The following is a 10,735-nucleotide window of genomic DNA, read 5'->3' on the forward strand; positions in this document are numbered from 1 at the left end:
ACCTGTCAGTTTCCTCCCGGTTCTGAGACTCTGTGATTTAGTCTCCCCAAGTCAAGGCTGCTTGGGGGAGCAGAAAGCACACAATGCAACCTCAAAGTCATTTATGAGCATATTGTTGAGTACAATGCAACACGAAACCATAAAAGCCAGAAGACAATATTGGTTTCAAAATGGTCCACGTTTTGTAAGCACAGAGGCAAATGCAAGGACGTGTAAGGGGAAACAGGCGACGATTTGGTGGCATACCTAGTTTAAACACCTGCGCTTCAGAGGCACCCTACCTTTGGTAGGCTGGGCTGATTAGTTCACTGGACCTCCCGCTGGGGACCCAATTCCTAGCTTTAGTGTCACAGGTGTAGACCTAGGTATAGCATGCATGTAGATACCTGCTTTCAACTTCAGGAGCTGGAATGAGATGGAGCCTGTGGGGCTCTCTGACTGTCACACCGAGCTTTCAGTGAACAGCAGCTACTGCGATCCTCATTTCCGTCACTGTTACGCCTGGCGATTTCCTCAATGGCACGCACCGGGTCTCCCTTGCTTCTCTCCCCCATCGTGCGTGGCGCATAGCAGTGGTCACTCCAACAAGTTGAAGGCTCCTAATCTGGAACTTCTCAGGGCATCTGTGGCTCCAACAAATGACGAGGAGCGTGGCAAGGGGGCCTCCCAGGACTTGGAGACCCTACACACTTCTCTGGCTTCAGGCCCAGGGCTGTTATTAGAGGATCAGAGAGGGGAGCTGGCCTCTCTCTTGGTGCCTGTTCTGGAGAAACGCCCACAGGATTGTTCTGGGCCATCATCTCACCAACCAGAAATGCTTCCTGGGACCTCTGCCTCAGAAAGTTCCAAGTCCCCACACTGCACAGTCTGTGGGGCAGGCTCTAAGGTGACAACTGAGCCGTCAGCACACACCTTCCCTGCACCCTGACCGCCACTCTCCCCTCAGCTCCCTCTCCCAACCCCGCCCGGCCCTGCTCTCTCGGGCTCCTTAGGGTGGCTGCTCTCTGGACACTGGGCTCTCCTGGGGCTGCACCTCCTGGTCTCCCACTGACCTCTCTCACCACCCCCATTCTCGTCTCCTTCTCAGTCCTTCCTCCCTGCCCAGCCCTGCAGTGTGGCCTTTCCCAGGCCTCTCTCTTGGCCCAGTCCCAGCACTTCTCTGGGCTCAGGACTCCCACCTCTTCGGGGCACACAGGGGTAGTCTGGGAGGGGCCTCTGGAGGGAGCAGTGAAGGAGGGAGCCAGAGGAGCTGAGCCTCTGGGGCTGGGCAGCTGTGTGAGCGTCTAAGCCACCGGCTGGCATTGAGAGGTCCCGCAGGGGCAGAGGTCCTGACTGACGTGTGGGAGGGTCTTGGAGAAAGCTTGATTGGAGCCCCCACTGGCAGGCAGTGGTCATCCACACAGGGTTTCCGACAGCAGGACCCAACAGGGACAAATCCCAGAAAGAGCAAGACAGCTCTCCATCCTAGAGCCTGAAGGGACCAGCTACACGATGGGGCAGAGTCAGGACACAGAAGGCTGGCGGACCAGGCAAGGTCCAAACATGAGAGCTGGGTGCAAGGTCAAGTGGGCCCGGGCCCCAGCTTGGCCAGGTGCCACTCTCCCTCCCTCTCTCCCTTACTTTTGCATTCACTCACTTCTTCGTCGAGCAGCTACCATTAAGACTCAACTATGTGCCATAGATGCTGAGCTCTTTGGCCAGGCCAATTGTCACTTGAGCTTCTAAACTTCCCCTATTAGAAATAGGGGTCATCTTTGCTTCTGCGGGGCTGAGCCTCCAGTGGTTCTTGGTGCAGTGGTTGTAAAACATGTCTGCAATTTCTTTTCCACTCCTAGCATTAAGAGGCAGAGTTGTGTTCCTCTTCCCTTGAATATGGGCTGGTCTCAGCGACTTGCTTCTAACCAACAGAATGTGGCTGAAGTAAGGCTGCGTGTTTCCAATGTAAAGTCATAAAAGCAACGCACCTTCCGCCGGACTTTTGCTCTGAGATCTTTCTTGACGTCCTACTCCCACGCTGCGAGGAAGCCTGGGCCACATGGAAGGGCCACAGTAGGTGTTCCAGTTGACAGCCCCTGCTGAGGTGCCAGCTGCCAAACATGTGAGCGAGGAGGCCCTGAGATGACTCCAGCCCCAGCTGCCATCTGATTGCAGTCACTTGAGATCCCCAAGTGAGAACCGCCCAGCTGAGCCCAGCCAGCCCTAAGAACTGTGAGATAGGATAATAATAAATGATTGCTGCTGTTTTATGCCACTAGGTTTGGGGTGGTTTGTTATGCAGCTAGAGATAACCAGAACTCCTGTTGTGGGAGGTTATGGATACCCCATGCGGACTGACAGGAGCCCTAGTCAGGCAACTCCTCTGGCCTGGGCCCTGCCCACGTGGTGGGTCTACAGAATCCTCAAATGCCCTGGCCCTGTGGGAACTCAGTATACGCCCCACCCCCAAACACCCCTCCTCCCAGACTCCCGTGTCAGAGAACGGCACTACCATCCACCCAGGCACCCCAGCTACAAACTGGGTGTCACCCTTGGCTGGCCCATCCCCATCTAATTTAATCCCATCCATTCATCCCTTTAGCAAACCTCATGGAGCACCCACTCTGTGTCAAGCCTGTGCCAGATCTGTACATATGCTGGCAAGCAAGACTGACCCTGGCCCTGCGCTCAAGAGGTTTACAGTAAAGCAAAGAGAAACACATCAAACTATTCATTACAAGTGTAGCTAAAATGTTAATAACTGCGTACATTAGTTAATCTGAGCACTGTGCTGAGGTCACATTCATTCGATCACTGAAAATTATTAGCTCCAGAGATCATTAGCTCCATTTTATAGACAAGGAAACCGGGGCACCCAGAGGTTGGGTGAGGTCCCAGAAGTTAGCATGGCCGTGAGGTTTCCATCCAGTCCACCCCTCTCACCCTGCCTCCCTCCTTTCTGCCGCTGCTGTAGTTCAGGCTGTGTCCTGTGGTCCTCCGGGAGGCACAGGCTGAGACAGGCTGGGAGTCCACGAGGTTGACAGGGAAGCGGTGCCCGTGGATCCGAAGCGCTTCGGATCTGCCCAACCCGAGCACAGGAGCTCAGATGGCCAGGCCCGCTTTGCACAGTTAGGGCTGGGGCTGTCCAGGAGAGCACGGCCTCTGCCTGACAGCTGAGGTGGCTCTGAAGGCGCTGTACCCCTTGCAGCTGAGCAGCAAATTCTTTCCTGATGGGAGCCCCCAGGGGCGCCCCCATGGCTGCCGTCTGGACGGTTAAGACAGCCATCTCTCTGGTCCCGCTCCCTCTGGGCACAGCCCCCTGCCCAGACTCTGTGTCTGGAGCAATAATGGCTCTATGACATCCCCCCTGGGACATCCACTGGGAGTTCCCCATTCCTACAGGGTGAGGAGGAAATTCCTCCTCCCTCCCGACCCCCTCCCCGCTGCAGCACTGATCATCTGGGGACACGGGCTGTGGGGTCAGACAGCCTGGGCTCACACCTGGCTCCTTCGCACCTGGGCTCCCCCCGATTTCCTGGGCGACCCTGGGGAAGCCACCGCATGTTGCTATTATTAGTACATCCTCCAAAGGTTGCCTTGGGGGTCTAATGAGATGCTACAGGTAAAGTACTTAGTGAGGTGCCTGTCACAGACGAAGGACAGGAAGGGTTCTCTTTTAGGCCCAGAACTGCCTCTCTGTCACCTCAGCCACTGGGCCCATGAGGGACTGACTTCATGTCAGGGGGTCTTTGTCTCCCCTGAGCTCTGAGAGAAGAGTGAGCAGAGGGGCCACTCTCGGGCTCTCTGCCTGGTGAGGGACCAGAAAGGTGTGTCCAGTCGCATTGGCAGGAGTGGATGTGTACCCTGCCCCCCCAAGCCAGAGCTGACAGGGTCACCCTGTGAGGGGTGGAGCTCAGGGTGGGGAGTTGGAAAGGGAGAGAGGGAGGAACCTCCATGTCTGGGGCACAAGGGGCCTGCTCCCAGCCCCAATCCTGGCCCTGGCTCCAGCCCCTTCAGGCGCTGCAGTTGGACTGCTGCTGCCTGCCCCGTCCTGCCCCCACCCAGTGGGGGTGGCCTTGTTTGCTGTGGAGGAGCCTTGTTTGCTGAGGTTCTTCGTCCCGCCTGGCGCCAGCCTGGCCCGCTCAGCTCAGCCCCTCCTCGGGGATGTCCCCACAAGCCATCTCCTCCAACAAAGGGCCAGTGTCCTTGGGAGGGCAGGTGCTGTCCGGGCAGGACAGCAGCCAGGCCTGCCAAGGAGTTCTGGGCGGTCAGATCTCAGAGTGGTGCCTAGAGCCCGGCCAGTTGGGGACAGGGCTGTGGGATCTTTATTGTTTTTGCTGGTTTTGAGCCACTGCCCCTAGGCAGAGGTCAAGGTGAAGGAGGTAGTTAGAGGCTAGGGCTGGGGACCCAGAATCATTTGCCAGGATGGTGGCTAGAGTCCAGATGGGGCCTCCCAGGAGGGGTGTAGGCCCTCTGCCCTCCCCACTGCCAGCCCCAGGCCCCACTTTAAGCCCCCAGGCCTCAGCCTGACCCAAGACCCAGCAGCAAAGAGCCTGAGTCCACCCCATTTTCAAGCCAGGAGGGAGACCCCCCCTTTTGCATGGTAGCTCATGCTGACCCCCTCCCCCATTTCCCTCCCTGCCTGCCCTGTTGAAAGGCCCGCTCAGGCCCACAGCCCACCTCTCTGCTGCCAGACTGGGCCACCTGCCAGTCCCACAGGCCCAGCCTCCAAACACTCACAGCTGGCCAGTCAGGCCTGGGGGAGGTGCCCCCCTACTGAGAGACACTCCTCTGAATACAGGCTGGTCACAGCAAGATTTCAGCCATTGATGGCCCAGGGCTGCCAACCATCTCAGGTCATGTCAATAAAGGCCAAGAATCTAAAACGAGGGAAATAAGAATCACCTTTTCTATTTCCAACTCAGGTCGGTGGGTAAGAAGCAGTCAGATCTACAATATGCACAAATATTGGAAGGAGTGTCACAGAACAAGGACAAATGGATGGAAGTGTGAGAGAGTAATGAATGAGAGCTATAGACTTCAAGACACCATGAGGACAGATAGAATCTGTCAAGGATTTTGTGTATGTTGTACTTTCCCCATCCAGATCACAAGCTCCTCGGAGGTCTTGTTCCTCTCACTCACTCTTCCACATCTCGGCCTCTTACTACTGTCATCACTCAGCTCACGATGACAGCGATAAATACTGGCTGAGTCAGTGAGTGGATGGATGGGTGACTGTGTGGGTGGGGGTAGCACATAGATGGGGAGTGAGTGGGTAGGTGGATGGACAGGTGGGCGGGTAAATTGATGGCCAGGTGGCTGCATGCACCGGGCTGCGCGAGTAAACAACCAACCGACTCCTGCACCAGAGCAGGGAAGGAATGGAAGCTGGCATGGCCCTTGCCAGCACAAAACGTGGGCTTCTCAAAGATTTCTTACAGAGGGTACAAAAAGCATTCAACACGAGAGAAAAGATGGATAGTGTAGACTTCATTAGCATTAGTAACTCTGTCCATCAAAAGACATCATTAAGCAAATGAAATTAAGAAATGAAACCACATAGTAGGAGAAGATACTCACAGTACATACATCAGATAAAAGTTCAGATCCAGTACATGTGAAGAGCTCCTATAAATCAACAAGAAAAGGTAAACAGCCCAATAGAGGACGAAAGACTTGAGCAGACAGTTCACATACGCACAAAAGGCATCCAATGACCCATAAGCACATGAGAAGGTGAACAGCATCATTAGTCACCAGGGAAAAGTAAATTAAAGCCCCAATGAGAGATGCTCACATACCCACTAGAATGGCTAAAATGAAAAAGGGCTGGTGAGGACGTGGCATAACTGGAATTTTCATACATCGCTAGTGGGAGTGTCAACTGGTACAATCACTTTGGAAAACTGGTGGGCAGTTATCTACTAAAGCTAAAAATATGCTTACCTATGACCTAGAAATTCCACCCCTAGGCATATAACCCAGAGAAATGAGTATGTATGTCTGCACAAATACTTCATATGAATGTTCACAAGACCTGCAAGCTGGAAACAACCCAAATGCCCATGAACAGTAAAATGGGTGCATGCGTCACGGTACACCCCGCAATGGAATACTATTCTGCAGTAACGAAGAACACACTACTGATACAAGTGGCAACGTGGATGAATCTCACACACATCATATCAAAAAGGAAAAAAATCCTGAGCGTATACTGTATGATTCCACCTACAGGAAGTACAAGAGAAGGTAAATGGTGAGAGAAGTCAGTCTAGGGATTACTTTGAGGGGAGGGATTTGCTAGAAGGGGGTTGAAGGGGGCACCAGCCTCTGGAGTCCTGGAAATGCTCTATATCTTGATCTGGGTGGTGAATATGTGTGTCGATTCATTAAACTTGACGTTGATGACCTGTGCACTTGCTATATTTTTATGTTATACCTCAATATAACATTTTTAAAAACATGGACACATTTCCTTTATTCTGGAAGGATGCAGTGTACCACATGGCAGCGTTATCTCGGCCGTGCAAAGACACGTGGTTCTCAGGACTCAGTATAAGGCATCTCAGAGAAGTTTTTGGGAAGAGGCTGAGTCCTTGTCTGAGGCACGAGGGCTGGGCCAGATGACAAGGAAAGGATGCTCTTATGGGGAAGTCCACAGGACGGGGTAGATGACAACAGGGTGACGCAGCCCGGGACTGTTTCACCAGCTCTGCCCCAGGCTACCACACACTTGGCCTGCTGAGACACACAGAGGGAGCCAGGTGTGGGCGTCTGTGCCTACCTGCCCTTCCCCTGCAGATCTCCGGGAGGGAAGGGTCTGTGTCGGCTGCTGTACCAGCTGCTGAGCTGAAATCAGAGGCGCATGGGAGGAGGTGGGAGAAAAGAGGGCCCGGAGCTGCCCCTCCCCTCCTGGGCCTCGCTCCTCTCCTCTGTTACGTGGGGAGATCAAGCTACACCTCCAAGGCGGTTCTCAGTGCAGTTTGGGAAGGTTCCCGGGGCACCCAAACCACCCATGTGCCCAGGTGGCTTCCCAGGCCCATCCTCTCCTCCCCTGCAGTGCAGCAAGCACATCTGGAGAGCCCAAGGGCTCTGTCTGCTGACCGCATAAAACGCAAGTCACCTGTGCTTCTCCTCCCATGAGTCAGGGAGCATCACAAGACACTGACATAGGTGACAGTCCGTGAGGCCTCCTGGTCAGGGCAGGGCAGTCCTCACACCCAGAAGTGAGCAGTCAGGGCCTCTTCCCGCTCAGGCAGGAAGCCCACGGGATGGAGCTAGACCAGGCTGAGGACTAACCTGTCACAGGTGCCAAGAGAGGAACCCGTGAGTCACCTTCACCCCCCCTCTCCCCACTGCCCCCACTCCTGCCAATCAGGCACCCACCCTGCCTCTGCCCCTCCTTGGCACCCCTCTTGTCCACCCATCCTCCCCATCCTGCGGTCCCCGCCCTATGTCCAGCCCACCTTAGAGACTGCAGGAGGCCCCTCCCTGCCCTCCAGCCCCAGCCCCGCAGTCCAGTCTCCTTGGTACTTCCAGGAGGAGCATTTCCCCTCCTTAACCAGCTGTGATTGACATTCAATAAAATGTCCAGATGGTAAGGGTAGAGTTTAAAGTGTTTTGACAAATCCGTACCCCTGTGCAACCAACGCCTGATCAGGTATAGAACATTTCCATTACCTTAGGAAGTTCCCTGGACCCCCTTCCAATTGCTCAGCCTACACCCAAAGCAACCTCCGTGCTGACTTCTATCCCGACAGATGAGTTTTGTGGGTCCTTAGGTTTCACATAAAATGGAATCTTACAGTAATTATACAGTACATACTCCTTTATGTCTGGATTCCTTCACCCAGCATGTTTTTGGCCCTCATCCATCTTTTGTGACTTCTACTGTTGGATAAGCTTCCGTTGTACAACATAACTCAATTTATTTATCCGTTCACCTATTGATGGACAGCTAGGCTGTGGATAATGCTATCGTGACCATTCATGTACAAGTTTTTGTGTGGACAAATATCTTCATTTCTCTTGGGTAAATATCTATAAACTGAATTGCTGGGATGTATAGTAAATATATGTTTACCTTTACAAGAAACAGCCAAACTTTTCCAGAATGGCTGGACCATTATAAACTCCCAACAGTAACATAGGAGCGTTCCAGTTGCTCCACATTCATACCAACATTTGGTATTATCAGTCTTGTAATTTTAGCAGTAAATCCCTACAATGGAATATTATTTGGCAATAAAAAGAAATAAGGTATCGATACATGCTACGACATGGATGAACTGCGAAAACATTATGCTAAGTGAAAGAAGCCAGACCCAAAAGGCCACATGGTGTATGATTCCATTTATATGAAATGTCCAGAATAGGCAAATTGATAAAAACAGAAAGTATTTAATAGGTCAGTGCTTGCCTGGGGCTGTGGGGATGGGAGAGGTGAAGGTTGATAGCTAATTGGTGTGAGGTTTCTTTTGGGGGTAATAAAAATGTTCTAAAATTGATTGCTGTGATTCACAAATCTGTGAATACACCAAATGCCATTGAATTAGACACTTGAAATGAGTGAATTGTATGGTGTGTGAATTGTATCTCAATAGAGCTGTTAAAAAAAAAAAAGCAAAACACCACATCTAATTAGGAAACTATTTCTTGTATCTCCCGAGTGTCCTCAGGGTCCAGCAAAGACCCAGATTCCCAAACCCAGGTTTATCAGCATCATCTTTCTTTCCTACAGGCGAGTGGAAATTCTGCCATTTCCAGATACGCCATACGGTGTCACGCCTCTGCGTGCACACACTGATGAGTACGTCCCACCTCATCTCTGACTCGCCCTTTCTGGTTCAGCTCACCTGACAGCTTTCCCTCCCCGTCTTCTGCTCATACATCCATTCATTCGTGCAACAAGTAATTATTAGGCACCTGCTGGGAGCCAGGCTCTATTCTAGGTACTGGGGACATAGCAGCTAGGAAAATAGACTGCATCCCTCATGCAGCATGTGTGTTGTCTGCACGAGCAAATACTAATTGAGCACTCAGTGGATGCGAAGCTCATGCCCAGCCGCTGCCCTGCTGGCTTCGTCTATGTCCCCCTAGTGCTTTGTGTGCTCATCTGTTTCAGCACTGACCATCTGGACATTCACAAGTCAACAGTGGGTGGCCCCCACGAGGTTGGGGACTCCGCGAGGGTGGGGACCAGGCCTAGCTCTCCTGGGCATCAGAGCAAGTATGTGCACCGTCCTCCACAGTTTATAGGGCCTGTCACAGCCCTGTCTCATGTGCTTGCTCAGCTCCCCGCTTTGGCAGGAGGGAGCTGTGGAGACGGGAGGAGGCAGGACACCCACTGCACAGATGAGGCAATCAGGCCCTGAGAAGAGAATGGCTGGACTGCATGAGGTCACGCAGCCACAGCTCTGTGACGCTGGTTCTCTCACTCCCTGTCCTGAGCAGGCTCCTTGTTACTGGTGTCCCCACACCAGGAAGTGAGTCCAGGCCCAGCTGGGATCATGGCCCTGTGGGTCACTGTCTTGCAGCAGCGTGTGGCAAGATTGCCGAAGAGCAGCAGTGTGTTTTCTGAGCCTCCTTCCCTGTCCCAGCCCTGCTCAGGTGAGTCACTGACACCTGAGTATGAAGTATGCCTCTCTCAGGAAGTGTGCAGTTTACAAGGGAAGCCCCAGAAGAGGGCCTGCAAGAAGGCCCCCTTAATGGTGTGATTAATGCTCACGTGGTGATGGTGGCTCAACGCACCCCTCAAGGTGACACTTTCCTCCGAGGCCTTGACATACACCTGGCTCCTCTTTGTCCTTGCTCCTTCTCTGACGGCAGCAGAGTCGGGGCTGGGTCTTCAGTGAGCAGTGGGGGGTATCTGGGACTCTCTGGAGCCTGCATCCTTGGGCCTTTTCAGCTTCTTTCTCTTTGGTTGCTGGTTTCAGGCCCCTGAAGGCTGGTGGGGTCACTGCCTGGGCTTCCTGTTACTGTCCATTCTCTGCCATGGGGGGTCCCGTTACACAAAGGGACCTGGAGGCTGCTGGTGCTCTTCTGGAACCTCCAGTGGTACCAGGAGCCTGGCCGGATTTGGACCCCAGACTTGTAGTTTGCTGCCCCCTGGTATAAATCAAAGGAGTCCCTGAGGCATCTTGCCCCAGACCCTTTCTCTCACTACCAGAAACAAAAAGTCTTCGGGGTATGGGGCAGTTTGCCTGTGACCTTGGCTTGACCAATCAGATGCTGTCTAGCAGGATGTGACACCAGGACAGGGGAGAAAAAGCTGGAATTCATTCATTCTTTCCTACATCAGTGCTTGATAAGGCCACCAGTTCCTGTCCCCAAGCCTCTCTGGGGCAGGCTCCTGTCTGCTCTGAGCTTCTTTTCCATTCTTCCCTCTGCGTCTCAGCTCACCCACATCCTACCAACGAATGCCTTTTGTCCCTTCCTTAAGGTAACCAGAGCTGGTTTCTGTTGTTGGCACTCAAAGTTCCCTGGCAGACACATACAGAGTAGTCTCATGTTTTCCATGTCGTCCAGCCACAGTGGAGCCTTCTGAGCATACGTTCTGGGATGCCGAATCTCCATGACCCTCAGCCTTGGCTGGTTGCTGTGGTCCCAGGCCCTGAGACCCTACTCAATTTGACCTTGGAGTCTCCAAGTTCTCAGGTGGACCCTAGGAAACTCATCCCTCTTCTTGGGGTGGGATGGCACAGCTGGAAGAAGGGATGGCTAGCACCAGCCTGCCCAAGTCCATCTCTCTCTCATA

Source organism: Propithecus coquereli, unplaced genomic scaffold (genome assembly GCF_000956105.1).
Source record: "Propithecus coquereli isolate 6110/MARCELLA unplaced genomic scaffold, Pcoq_1.0 Scaffold80, whole genome shotgun sequence".
NCBI classification, from domain to species: domain Eukaryota; kingdom Metazoa; phylum Chordata; class Mammalia; order Primates; family Indriidae; genus Propithecus; species Propithecus coquereli.